Consider the following 15,170-nt stretch of genomic DNA (forward strand, 5'->3'; position numbering starts at 1 on the left):
ATGGTGCACAAGTTTCAACATGCGCAGAGTCTCCCAGCGTTCAAGTTCTTGAGGTTGCTCGGACTCATGGCATCCTCCATTCTTCTGGTGCCAGAGGCCAGGTTGCAGATGAGATCTCTGCAATGGGCTCTCAAGCTCCAGTGGTCTCAGTCCTCTGACAGGATGTCGGACCCCGTTCAGGTGCCGCCCTCGATCGCCCAGGATCTTCTGTGGTGAGCCGACGAAGGCAATCTGATGAGGGGGGCTCCATTTTGGCTACCCTGGCCGGAGGTGACCATCGTGACGGACGTATCCCTCACGGGATGGGGCGCGCATGCCAATGAGTTGACAGTTAGCGGTCGTTGGTCTCCGTCGGAGTCCAGACTCCATATCATTCTGTTGGAGCTGAGGGCCGTCAGGCTTGCCCTAAAGGCTTTTCTGCCGATTGTGCGAGGAAAGAATGTCCTGATTCTGACGGACAACACGGTGGCCATGCACTACCTCAACAAAAAGGGGGGGGCAGGGTCACTTCCTCTGTGCAGGGAGGCGATGCAGCTCTGGTTCTGGGCCATCCAGCTGGAAATTTCGATCTCGGCAGTTCATCTGGCCGGAGACGAAAACGAGACAGCGGACGCTCTGAGCAGGCAGAGCACGATCTCTCACGAGTGGGAGCTGGCTCAGGAGATTCTCCTGGAGATCTTCGCCCTTTGGGGAACCCCTCAAGTGGATCTCTTCGCCTCCAGTGTCAACCGGAAGTGCGAAAGGTTCTGCTTGCGGGAATTTCCTCCAAGAGGAGCCTTAGGAGATGCGTTCATGGTGGAGTGGTCATTCCCACTGCTGTACGCGTTTCCTCCAGTCCCCGTCATCCCGCAAGTGCTGCAGAGGTTACGGAGGTTCGGTTCCCGGATGATCCTCATTGCTCCGGCATGGGTCAGGAGGACGTGGTGCCCGGACCTTCTCGACTTGTCCATCTGCCCTCCATGTCGTCTTCCCTACCGAGACGATCTGCTCTCACGGGAGGGGGGTCAGGTTCTCCATCCAGAGGTCAGATCCCTCAACCTTCACGCTTGGCTTCTGAAAGGTTGAGGTATAAGGATTGGGACCTCCCTGAATACGTGATGGAGGTGTTGCTTTCGGCCAGACGACCGGCAACAAAGTCCCCGTGCCGTTGGAGAAAGTTCTGCGACTGGTGCAGGGTTCAGTATGTGGATCCTTTTTCATGTGACATTCCTGTCGTTCTGTCTTTTTTGCTTTCTTTGGCCCACAAGGGCCTGCAAGTGGGTACCATTAAAGGTTACCTGGCGGCGCTGTCTATATTTAAGCGCTCGTCTGAGGAGTGTTCTTATTTTAAAATCCCTTTAATTTCTCAGTTTCTGAAAGGGCTCACTAATGTGTTCCCTCCGTCACCTTTCCAGGTGCCCGGTTGGGATCTGAACCTTGTTCTCAAGTTTATAATGGGTGCTCCCTTTGAGCCTTTGCATTCTTGTCCTTTGAAACTGTTAACCCTTAAAATTGTGTTTTTAGTTGTGGTCACTTCCGCTCGCAGAGTGAGTTACAGGCACTTTCAGTTAAGCCACCCTTCACTGTGTTTCATAAGGACAGGGTTGTCCTTAGAGTTCGTCCATCCTTCCGAAGGTGGTGTCGAAATTTCATTTAAGCCAGAAGGTTATTCTTCTGGCATTTTATCCTCCTCCACATCCTGGTAAGGAAGAGGAGAGGCTCCATAGGCTGGATCCTAGGAGAACTTTAAGCTTCTACATTTCACGCATGTCCCGAGTCAGAGTGGATGAGAAAACTCTTTCTTGGTTACGCTGGAAGGCATTTGGGACAAGCTGTTACTAAGCAGACTTTGTCTCGATGGATCATCTTGGCAATTGCCGAATGTTACCGCTTGGCGGGTAAGGACCCTCCGGTAGGCTTACGGGCCCATTCTACCAGGGGTATGCTGCCTTTACTGCCCTGCAGAGGGGTGTTCCTATTCGTAACATCTGTGATGCAGCCACCTGGGCTTCGGTCCATACTTTTGTACATCACTACTCCCTCGATTCTATTCGGGGCAGGATCTGGCCTTTGGCAAGGCGGTCCTTTACTCTGCAATTTGATTGGGCATTCTAAATTTGTATATTCTAAATTCTTTTCCCACCTGCTTACGTTGGTACTGCTTTGGGAGTCTGTCATAGATATGGAATACGTCGGAGGACCCAATCCCCTCGAACAACAAGTTACTTTCTTACCTGGTAACGTTCTTTCGATGGGATGGTCCGACGACGTATTCCATACCGCTCCCTCCCTGCCTACCCCGCTACAGAATTTCTTATGCGATTGCTGCTTACGTTTCTGCAAGACTTTCTGTGGTCATAATGGCAGAAGATTGGTGCCACACGTTCTGGGAAAAAACTACAACTGAGGCTATGGGTGTCGTGCATCCTACTTATAACATCTGGTGACGTCGGAGGAGGTCCTCGAGGATGGCGTATCGACATCATCGACGCAGGACGCAGATGTCGAAAGATTTTCGGAAGCAGCACAGCTGTGGTGATTACTGTCATAGATATGGAATACTTTGTTTGACCATCTCATCGAACGAACGTTACCAGGTAAGAAAGTAACTTGTTCTACTCAGCCATACCACCAAGAAGAGTATGAGACTACTCTAATGTATGTTGTTCCCAGCCAGAGGCTGGAAGGGGTCTCATCACAGAAGCATGTGTGATTTTTTTTGTCCGCTGGCTGGATAGTCATCTGCAACAATGGCATAATTGATTGTCAAAATGCAGATTTTTTCCATGCAAATGGCATTTCGTTGTCGCCCATGCTGTTTTGTTTGCCCATCTACAGGATGCGTTGAAGAGTTTACTGTAAGATTGTGAGGAGAAGAAAACACAAAATTCTATAACAACCAAAAAAAGGTGTTCCTCTAGAAGCACCTAAAAAATAAAATTAAAGGCTCTTATCGGAGCCACCACTAAAGACAAAATCCCCTACCCTGGTGGCAGTTTATTTCCCCACGCCGGCACACCACACGAAAGCTAAATCCGGGGCTTTTGTGGATGGCAGTCATGGAAATGGGACTGTGCAGGCTAAGGGATTGCGCAATAACTTTTGTGGGTGTGATGTGTACGCAGAGGACTGTTGTACAGAACTGATAGTGTTACATGGAGACATTTTCAATGTGATTGGTGGAGACGTGCATGACTATTTAATAGTACCCAATGAGGGCGTGCTGGAAAGAAAATAGAAATGGAAGAAGGACTGTGTCTGCTTTAGTGGGGCGCGGCCCTCGCAGTAGTTGGGGAAGCATACGTGCCGCATACTACCGTTTTCAGCATGCTGCCCATGGGAATGGGACAGTGGGGATTATCGGTACTGAAGGTGCAGTTCACAGGAAGGGGCATTAATACTTTTCTCCATTACTGTGCGTAGTGAGCCGGCCTGACATGGCTGCCATTACTTCCAAAGGTAACGTAGCACAGCAGATTTGGTCCGACATCAATTACAGCTCAAAGCTATGTGGGCCGCTTCTCAGTTCTGAAAAGCTACAAACAGATTTCAGAGCAGCTCTGGGGTGACCTTTTGGAGGGCTGCTGTGGAGAACTTGCACCCGGAAAACAGGCCTAAAATCATTCAAACAATAAAAACCATGTGCAATGGCACATTGTGGGGTATTTGTAAGCGTGTAATTTCCCAAGTACACTCCATAGATTGCAGAACACTCTACTTTTCCGCTGTCCTAGAGTTCGGATCGTGACGCGCAGCATGGGTGCGGTCGCATGGTGACATCGCGTTCTCGATTGAGACCGCTGTCCGCAGGACGTGTTTTTGGCAAAAAAGTTTGTGTGCATGTGTATAGGTGTCCTATGCACACCTTTGGGATCTCTGGACTGATTAATAGTGCACACCCATGCGCTGACCATTTTGGGGCTAGCTGGGTGTTTGTAGGGTATAGCAGGTGGGTACAGCTACCTGTAGGACGCGTGTGGGTGGATCAAACTAATTAAAGTTTGTCACAAGTTTGTACGCATATGCTGGACAGGGTGGGTGTCACCAGGAGACAGAGGAAGAGATACGCATATGCATACTTGTGCAACGGACAAACGTCCACTCCCACAACTAATCATAGGTGGTTCACAAGATGCAGACATGCAGGTCATACTGGAGTCATACGGATGCCTCCATTATGATTGCGTATAGGCTGTGCAGGTGCGGTGGCCATAGGGCAGCTCCCTTTTGCTTAACTGCGGTCATTCCAACCAGTACTGTGCGCCGCTGAATCATAAAGGCATTTTAAAACAAAGGAAAAGCCACATATACACTCAGCAACAATTTAAATATCAACGTTTACTTCCAAACATTTATACATACTACTTGAAAAGGGAAGGGGTAGCACAAGTGGATACATATTGTGGGGAATTGGGGATTTGTACAAGTGTGTTGTGCGGGGAGGAAGGGATTGAGGTATTACCGTAACGTTTCTGATCACACAGATTTTGAGGGGATGACGGGCTGTGAAATGGGGAAGGAGTACAGTGCAGGTCGAGTAGTGGTACATTTTTATTCTCCATAATATGTCCTTGTACGTAATCTTTTAAGGCAGCAAAATTGTTCACCAATTCTTCCATTTTGGATTCCAGGCTGTCCAGTTTCCTATTTACAGAGTTTCTATCCTTTCCTGTGCCCGTATGCTGTTGTGGAAGGGGTGCCGCTTCTACTGCCTTGCTTTTCTTTCCAATATGTTCTCCTAAAGAAAAGAAAATCTGTTTGGTGTACATGAGGCAATAGATGTTACATATTTTACGTTTCAGACTGCGGTGCGTACCAATGGGGTTACTATCGTAAGTCACTTTGTCATGAAGGACATTTTCTTCCAGCCACTCTAATGTGCTTGCCATTGCTGCATTAAAAACAAAAAGTTATGCTTCTCTACTATTTTATGCTGCACCACCTGTGCAATTATCAGATACACTTTAGTGTGCTTACTACATTGTAGTGAGGTTCTGGTCTTGGTACTTTCCAGTCCTTACTCTGACCGTTGGTTCTTAAAACCCATGTAAAGTAGCAGTGCAGTAAGATTGTTGAAGGCAGAAGTCACTTCTGTTGTTGTTGCATTCCGTTATGGTGTACTCCCTATGCCTTTGTCCTGTTTGTTTCATAAGTACACTGTTTGCAGACCTACTCTATTTTCTCTTGCAATTCATGTACATGGTGCTGTTTGTATATGTTGCTTGTGTTTGCTGAATGGTACCACTATGTAAGAGAGCCCCTGCCTTTCTAAGCAGTTTGGATGCCACCCGATGTCCGCAACCAGACACAGTCTGCGACTGCTGTGCGCATTAACATGATGCCAGCAGGTTCCGTTTTTTGTAAAGTACATCTTTACAAACTTATGGTTTCCTGGTAAAAACCTATGAAATTTACTGAAAAAACATTTCTAAAGGGACGTTATGGTTAAGTTGCACTACTAAAAAACCTATCAAATTCAAAGGAAAACCGTTGTTACAGGGTGGTTATGGTTAGAGGTAAAACCGAAAACCCCCAGAAATTTGCCAGTTATGGTAAGCTAAGCAACCATAACTCACGCTATCACTGTGCACTACAAGGACTAACATCCATGACATCACAAATGTCATTGATGACATGACTGGTGACATCACATGTGTATTTATTTTTTATGAAAAGCCTCCACTAAAGATTGTCATTGTAATGTTGGCAGAAAACTATCAGAGATCATTGGAAGAACTATCATGGGATAAACAGTTCATTAACCAGTGCATTGATATAAACGCCATTGCATTGCAGAGTTCATTCCAGTACATGACCCAACTCATGTAGAAACGTAGGCATTGTCTGCAGCACGCATCATACAGGTGCACTATTCAAGATCTTCCCATGTTGGATAGTAACATGATGAATGCTTTTGTTTCAAAGTTTTGTCTACTGTGCAACATGTAATAACTAAGAATTCCTCACTTACTACATAATTGTACTACTATACACAAATCATAAAGAGGACACTTACAAATATGAGCACATACAAGGAAAGTAAAGTAAGCAAAACAGTAGCAGCACTACCAGAAAGTGTTCATAATCATAATAATAATAATAATAATTTGGCATTTCTATAGCGCTACGAACCTTCAGGTATCTGAGCGCTGCTTATTATTACCCACGGTGTGTGGTGCTCATTTATCGACCTCGGAAGGATGAAAGGCTGTGTTTGGCCCCGCCGGAATTCGAGCCTGCGTTAGCAAGCTCTGCACTGATGTCAAAGCGAGCGCTCTACTCGCTGCGCCACTTGACATACCCTAACTGATTATCTTCATGCAAAGAAATGCTTGCTGTGTTTCAGGCTTGCTTCTTTCCCTATGTATATGTATCATATCATGTGCCTGAACCCTAAGGAAAGTAGCGTAAGACCATATGTGAAGGGTAAGATCTACAACTATAGTACCTTTTTGAATTTTGTGTTCCTGACTCTCAGAGAAGAAAGGCACCTGGTGTACATATGTCACTGAACAGAAAAAGAGGGAGCCACACGTGATGTCATCAGTCATGTCATCAATGACATTTGTGATGTCATCTTTGTCTAGGGTGTCAGTCCTTGCAGTGCACAGTGGTAGCGCGAGTTATGGTTGCTTAGCTTACCAAAACTGGAGAATTTCTGGGGGTTTTCGGTTTGACCTGTAACCATAACATCCCTGTAAAAACGATTTTCCATTGAATAACAGTTTGTTTAGTAGTGCAGCTTAACCATAACGTCCCTTTTAACAACGTTTTTTCAATGATATACATATATTTCCTCCTAGTGTAAATGTGGGGTTATGGGTTTCTAGCTTATGCATATAATATAATATAGGCTATTATGCACTGCATGTACGTTTTTCAGGTTTGTGCTAGGGAAGCGGTGGTATCAATTGAGCGTGCACAGACTATTTCGACTCATTTGCCCAACCTGGGAGAATGGCTTGCTAATTCTATTATACCGTTATAAGTTTGCTTCCCCTCTCACCTCATAGACAGAGTGCCACTGTGCAGTTTAAAAAATGAGGGTATATGGGATTTACATTCGCATAAGGTTTTATGGGAGTAGAAATGTCAAACTTGTTCTCAATCCCCAATAGGCTGTGTTACGGAAGTCTTCATATCACAGCTTAATGTTAACTGTTTTTGTGAAAACACTGAGTACAATTTAATTCGATTTTAATATGCAAAAAACTGTGCACAGACTGCAGAAAGGGCTATCTGTAGAATTGCTCACACAGCTCAGAAATGTACTTTGGTTTGGACTAAAATGACATATCACGTGATTTTAAATCATACACATTTCATTTTAAAAATACACTTTTCAGTTCCCATTAAAAAAATCCATGTTTTGTAGCACTCTTTCCGAACCAACCCCTTTTGTTATTTATCAGGAGAAAAGTTCTAGGTAGCATCTATCTTTTCATTTGGGAAATTGTATATACTAACTATGGATTAGTCTTTAAAGGCATGGTGTCACCAAATACCCTCCCAGATTGGACATTTCCCCATCAGCAAAGCCCCCCGATCTGCTTCCAGGAAGTTAGAACTGCCTATGTTTAAGTTGGTTGTAAAGGAATATACAACCAGTACAGTAATACAGTAATATTGGAAGAATAAGAAGACACTGTGCCTGACCCTGAGTATTATTCCAATACCACATCGAAGATATGAGAGACGTTATGTGTGATGCTGGAAATGCATCAGAGGGACAAGGCCTCCGTATCCTTGTCCTTTACTGCCTTTTTATCGTGTGTTCTGTCATATTTTCTGCGCAGGAGTTCATGTGGGACTCCTGGCGGTGCAGCTCTCTCTCTCTTTTGATTTGGTGAACAGACCCGCGGGATACCCTTACGGCATCCATGGGTGGGGGTACAACCCTGTGCCCCTAGTGTATGTTTTTGGGCACCTGTGGGTGGCCCGCAGAGCAGGGTATGGGCTGGTGGCAGCTCCATGCTGAATTTGACAGGTGCGCTGAGTATCCTACATTTTGGGATACTCCGGCCCTGCCATTGGAATCAGTTGATTCCTGATGGGAAACAAGATGGCCCCTGTGGCCTCTTGCTTTCTATTACCTGTTACCTTGTTTTCCCAAAGTCCTGGGAAGCCCTGACTCTGTCCCTTCCCCCTGACTGGCTTTTGGGTGGAAGTTCCATATATGGAGTTGTTGTGAAGTCCAGTCCAGACTGACTGGAGCCTTCCCAGTGACTGTATGTTGAGGGTACGCCCTGTGGGTGGGACCTGGGTGAATTGAGTGTGTGACCAATATGCACTTCTTGTTGTGGCTGTCTGGTTTCTGGTATGAGAGACAAAGACTGAAACAGCCCTGTCTGAAACTGGCCTGAATGCAGTGTGTAGTGTTGAATGGCTGGGTACTTGTCCCAATCCACATTCCTTGTTGTGAGTGTCTGAAAGGGAGGAGTGTGGCCTGAATACACTGTGTGCCTGATTGGCTGACTGACTGCATGAATGTCCTTCTGTATGATTGGCTGCTGAGAGTGACCCAGCAGTGTGGATGAGAGACAAGATAGTATATCTGGGGACCTCTCGCCACTGGAAATTGTTCAGAAGCTGTGTCTACACTTGAAGAGTAACTGGAACTGCTGATCCTCGACGCCCAGCTGGAAGACGAAGACTTGCTGTTGCATTTTCTTCGACCTGATCTGAAAGCTGCCGAACTCGTCAAGGACTGATCCGAGAGAGCACCTGGTAAGGCGCCCTCTTCCCGTGCTCCGAGGGACCATAGACTACCGCTAACCTTTGCCGAAGCTCCCTGGAAGTCAGACCCTCGAAAGGCTGCCGACCCGAGACGGGACCGCTGAGGAGAATGAAGCAAAGCACCCAGACTTCGCCGCTGTCGAAGTCTATTGCCATCGACCAGGGTTCGCAGGTTTGTGTAACCGCTGGAGGCCCGTCGAAGTTGTGTTGCCCAGCCGTGGGGACCACTTGACGCTGTGCCGCAGACGCCCGGAGCCGCCCGCTCCTTTGCCTAAGAACATTTGAATCCAAGGACTCCCTTGTCCGCAAAGTCGACCGCTTTGTCCCGCCGGAGAAAGTCGAGAACAACCCACGCACCGAGGAGAATCCGCCGGTGGGTTTCCCGCCACCTAAAGGCCACCAAGACTTCGACGACTCGATGCCCTTGTTGGGCCACAGTTCTTCTGAAACTCTTTGCGGTCCTGAGCAATCCATCGCCGAGGTGCCCCGCACACCTCATCCTCGCAGGACGTCGCTGACGAGCACCGCCTGGATCGACATCGGAGTCTCGGCACCCTTGAACTTCTCACCGCCGCCGTTGATGACAAGTTCACCATCTTCAACGCCTCTCGACGATCCGTGGCTCCTGCTTTAAAGGGAGTCACTCGAGAAGGATCCTTCGACGCGTCTTCGAAGAACTCTACTCCACCAGGTATATTGGGGGGGGGCTAAAACCTTAATAGGAGGAAATAAGGCTATTGAACCATATATGGACTGGGCTTGTGCTATATATCTTTATTTTACAGGTTGCCCAGGTGGGGGGATCTCCACACAGAACTGTACCTAGTGGTAGGGGCCAGTAGTCTGCCTACCGTGTCAACCATCTTGCTTTCCTTCCTATCTCTATTGCTGGTCCCCGCGTTATTAATCTGTGACATTTTAAGCGTACAGTTGATGCACTTTAATGAGATTCGATAACATTGGTGGTACCACTTTAGAATTGTATATATTTATCATTGTTGATTTCCGAGTACAAAGTGCGTTATTGTGATCGTGTACATACCTTTGAATATTAATTATATAAAGACTGTGTTTTCAGTAATACAGTGTGTGGACATTCCTTTGTGGGGGTTTGGGGACTACACTGTACTTAAGAACCAGCCTGCATCACCTCCTGAGAAGCTAGGCCTTGATTGCTCGACTACGTTACCAATAATAGAGAATCTTGGCTGGGGTCCTCTGTGCCTCTCCTCTACCATATAGAGAGCGGAAGTACAGACACCCCCCTCCAGTTTTACATTATGTACTCCTACAACCATATCAGATGTATCCTAGAACTGAAGCAGTAGAAGGAAGTCTGCAGACATCAATGGAGCTAGAAGATCTATAAGTAAAATCTGACAGGTGCAAAGGTATGTCATAAATAAAAGACACGATGAAGCACTAAAACGATATAAAAATACATAAAGAATGAAGATATAACTACAAAAGTGAAGTAATCATATATGCAAATGTGAAGAAACCATATAAAACAAAGACAATAAGAAGAGATGTAGTTAATGTATATACGCATAAACGTAAGGTAGATGAGTCACATAGAAGCTTGCTGCAGGAGAAAATATAACACGGGTAAAGCAGCCATTAAGAAAAGATGGACGTCAACTCTGAATAATAGTAAGCTTAAAGCTCAAAGGAGAAAGACCAAGGCTGCAGAGCTGACAGGCGCAGCAATATGAAGTTTTGCACTAACAGAGGATAGCTGTTTGGCCAAGGATGCCGCAGCAAGAAGCAACTGCAAGGTATAAAGGGAGTCAGAGGATAAGCCATGTACTCGGGGCATATTTCTCTTAGATTAAGTAGAGGAGTTAACATTTAGGAATGCCAAGTATTGTAGAATTAAAGATGCAGAAAGTATATGCAAGATGGGGCAGCCAAGTCTCCAGAGGTCGAAGAGAGTCATGACACCCACTATAATTGAATCAAAAAGCACTAAATAGAAAGGCAAAATGGACACAATCCTGGTCTCCTCACACGTGGAGCCAGACCAGAAAACAAGGCCTATTCATAAGCTCCAGACGAGGATAGTAATGCACCTCGACTCCCTTTCAAGTTCTGGAGAAGAGAACATCCAGCAAGGTCAAATACAAAGAAGAAGCCTTGACTAAGGGCCTAACTGATAAGAGATGGTATGCTAATTGGCCAAATGGGCAGTTGTCTGTCATTGTTCTTTGCACCCGGGTTTCATTTTGCTTACATGCTGCTAACGAGCCGAATGTCCAAGGTTGAGAGAGAATGCCAACCAATGATGAGGGCTTATGCAATGGTGCCACACATTGTTGCAAGAGCCAATCTGCTGCTATTATTCAACTATTATCTGTATTGTATTTAGTTAGAGGGAAGTGCAAGGCGTATTTACCAGGCGAGGGACAGCCAATAATGTTACTAACACCTAAATAAGCTACAGGTATATATGTTCGTTCCCCTAACCAATCCCTACGTCTGATAAGTTTTATTATTTGCCACATAGGATGACATCATAGCTGACGCACACCGATGTATAAAGCCTTAGTGTAACTGAAATGTTTCTGAGAGTTTATGAGCTACAATTTGTTTGTTCGCCAGGTTTCCCTACTTTATTGAACTGATAATAAAGTAGTATTTTGCCATATTCTTTGAGTCTGTCCGGTTATTTGGGTCTGAGATCCTTTAATATAGTAATCCCATTCCGCGCTTAGAACGCTTAAAGGTGCTACTGCATTTGGCTTTGCGTTCTGATGATATAGAAGAACTAGTTACTCTTACCTTGTAACGTTCTTTCGATGGGATGTTCCTCCGACGTATTCCTTATCTTAAATATAAATCCTTCAGCTTTGCTGGCCTCGGAAAATTTTTTTCGCCAGAGGGCGCTGCGCGTCGATGATCGCCGAGTCGATGACCCTCGACGGCCTCCGTGCCGACGTCGACGTCATCCTGCCTATAAAGGCCGCGCGCAGCGTCCGTTGCTCAGTTCCGTTTTGTAGTCCCCAGTAATGTTTTTGGATTAGACTAATCACCTTGAAGGAGCATAGGCTGCAAACCCACAGGAAGTCATACTGCGGGGATGGATGGGAGGGTCGATAAGGAATACGTCGGAGGAACATCCCATCGAAAGAACGTTACAAGGTAAGAGTAACTAGTTCTTCGAAGGGATTGTGTCCTCCGACGTATTCCTTATCTTAGATAGACTCCCATAGCAGTGGTATTGTGACTGGAGGCGGGAGTAATAAAAGTTATGTTACCCTTCCAGAATGGACAGAGTGTAACACAGCCTTGCCGAATCTAGTTTCTTGACTAGAGGAGGAATCCAGGCTATAGAATTTGGTAAATGTATGTGCGGACGACCATGTGGCAGCCGCACATATATCTCGAATTGGCACCCCTCTTTGAAGGGCTGAGGATGTTGCGATACCCCTGGTAGAATGAGCCCTTAGATTTTGAGGAGGCTCCTTTCCTGCCAATTTGTAGCATTCCAGAATGGCTAAAATAATCCATCTGGAGATGGTTTGTTTTGTTATTGGAAGGCCCAACTTATGTCCTGCATAACCTACAAAGAGTTGGTCTGCTTGTCTGATCTTAGCCAATCTGCTGATATAGAAGCTCAAGGCTCGCTTAGGGTCCAGCCTGTGCAGTCTCTCTTCCTCCTTCCCCGGATGAGGAGGAGGGTAGAAAGAAGGTAATATAATCTTCTGAGTGATGTGAAACTCCGAGACTACCTTCGGGAGGAAGTTAGGCTTCACCTGAAGAACAACTTTGTCCTTGTAAAAGATTGTATGTGGAGGTTTACACGATAAGGCTTGCAACTCGCTAACCCTTCTAGCAGATGTCAATGCTATTAGCAAAACAGTTTTGAGGGTGAGAAGCTTCAATGAACAAGAGTGTAGTGGTTCAAAAGGGGCACCCTTTAGGAAGTTTAAAATTAGGTTTAAATCCCATAAGGGAACTTGAAAAGGTTTCGGGGGATAAACATTAGTTAATCCTTTTAGGTATTGTATTACCAATGGAATTTTGAAGTATGAAGGCTCCTCTGCAGTGCGCTTAAAGATTGATAGCGCTGCGAGATAGCCCTTAATTGTGCCAACCTGTAGGCCTGAATTAGCCAGGTAAAGTAAGAATGACAACACCATAGGTGTACCACAAGAAAAGGGTTCAATATTCTTTTCTCTGCACCAGCTGCAAAATTTGTTCCAACGGCAGCGGTATAGAGTTTTAGTTGCCGGCCTTCTGGCCGAAAGCAACACCTCCATAACATCATCCGGAAGGTCCCAATCCTTGTACCTCAACCTTTCAGACACCAAGCGTGAAGGTTGAGGGTCTTGATGGCTGGATGGAGAACCTGACCTTCCTTCTGCGAGAGAAGATCCTCTCTGTATGGCAGTCGAATTGGAGGGCAGATGGACATGTCTAGAAGGTCCGGGTACCACGTTCTCCTGGCCCAATCCGGGGCAATTAGGATCATGGTCTTCCGAAACCTTCTCAACCTCCTGATCATTTGAGGAATGACAGGGACCGGAGGGAACGCGTACAGAAGTGGGAACTCCCAGTCCACTACGAACGCATCTCCTAGAGCTCCTCTCGGGGGAAATTCCCTTGAGCAAAATCTGTCGCACTTCCTGTTGATACTGGTGGCGAACAGATCCACTTGAGGGGTTCCCCAAAGGGCGAAGATCTCTTGAAGGACTTCCTGAGCTATCTCCCACTCGTGAGAGACTGTGCTCTGCCTGCTCAGAGCGTCCGCTGTCAAGTTCTTCTCTCCGGCTAGGTGAATTGCCGATAGAGAGATTCCTTCCTGAATTGCCCAAAACCAGAGCTGCATCGCCTCTCTGCACAGTGGTAGTGAGCCTACGCCTCCTCTTTTGTTGAGGTAGTGCATGGCCACTGTATTGTCCGTCATTATTAGGACGTTTCTTCCCCGTACAGACGGCAGAAAAGCCTTCAGCGCTAGTCTGATGGCTCTCAGCTCCAACAGGTTGATATGTAGTCTGGACTCCGATGGAGACCAACGACCGCTGATGGTCAAGTCGTTGGCGTGAGCTCCCCACCCCGTGAGTGAGGCATCCGTGACTACTGTTATCTCCGGCCATGGTTGCCAAAACATTTCTCCTTTCAGGATGTTCTCCCGACAGGCCCACCACTGAAGGTCTCGGGCTACTTTGACCGGGATCCGAAGGAGATCTGTCATCCTTCCTGAGAACTGTGACCACTGAGTTCTCAGTGCCCACTGGAGGGATCTCATTCTCAGGCGAGCCTCCGGCACGAGGAATATGCAGGATGCCATGAGGCCTAGCAACCTCAGAAAGTCGTAGGCTGGGAGATATTGGGCATTCTGAAATCTGATGACCATCTGCAGAATATCTCGAGCCCTCACCTCTGGTGGCAAGGCTTTTCCCAGGGAAGTGTCCAGGACTGCTCCAATGAATTGGAGTCTCTGTGATGGTATCATCTGTGACTTCTTTAAATTGAGGGAGAAGCCCAGCTTGTGAAGGAAGTGGCAAACATAATCTAGTTGTCTCTGAGCCTGTTCCGAAGATACAGCTCTGATCAACCAATCGTCTAGGTAAGGGTAGACATGAATCCCTTCCCTCCTTAGACTTGCAGCCACAACCGACATTAGCTTGGTAAAGACCCTCGGGGCGGAGGTTAGCCCAAATGGCAGAACTCGAAATTGATAATGAGAGCTGCCAATTGCGAACCTCAGGTATCTCCTGTGCCTGGGATGGATCGGCACATGGAAATAAGCGTCCTGGAGGTCTAGAGATACCAACCAGTCCTGAAGCTGGAGGGCCTGAAGGATCTGAGAGAGAGTCACCATCTTGAACTTGTCCTTTCGGAGGAATTTGTTCAATTCCCGTAAGTCTAAGATGGGTCTCAGTCCTCCGTCCTTCTTCGGTATTATGAAGTAGGGGGAGTACCAACCCTTGTTCCTTTCCGCTACAGGTACCAGTTCTATGGCACCTTTCTCTAGCAGGTCTAAAACCTCCTGCAAGAGGAGCGGATCTGGAAGCTTCAAAGGGTTGTTCCCCGGTGGATGACTCTGAGGGATATGTAGGAAGGGCAGGCAGTAACCTTGGGCTACTGTCTCCAGAGCCCAAGCATCTGACGTAATAGCCTGCCATTCCGTCAGATGGTGAGTTAACCTGCCCCCTACTGGTGTTCTGTGAGGGGAGACCTCAGAGTGGTTTTGAAGCGGCTGATGCAGTTGCCGAAGGTAAAGTGGCTCCTGCTCCTGCGGGTGCGGCTTTCTTTCCCCTACCCCGTCCACCACGGGTAAATCTTCCTTGGCCTCTTTGAGCCGGTCGTCCCCTGCCCCTTCCATATGAGGAATAGTAACGAAAGGACCGTCCTCTCCACGATGATCCCGAAGGACGAAAGGTATTCTGACGGATAGCAGCTCCCAATGACTTGGCTGCTGCCTTGGACGTTTGCAGTTTCTCCAAACT

This window comes from Ambystoma mexicanum, chromosome 10, assembly GCF_040938575.1.
Source record: "Ambystoma mexicanum isolate Mex_15411 chromosome 10, UKY_AmexF1_1, whole genome shotgun sequence".
Lineage (NCBI taxonomy): Eukaryota > Metazoa > Chordata > Amphibia > Caudata > Ambystomatidae > Ambystoma > Ambystoma mexicanum.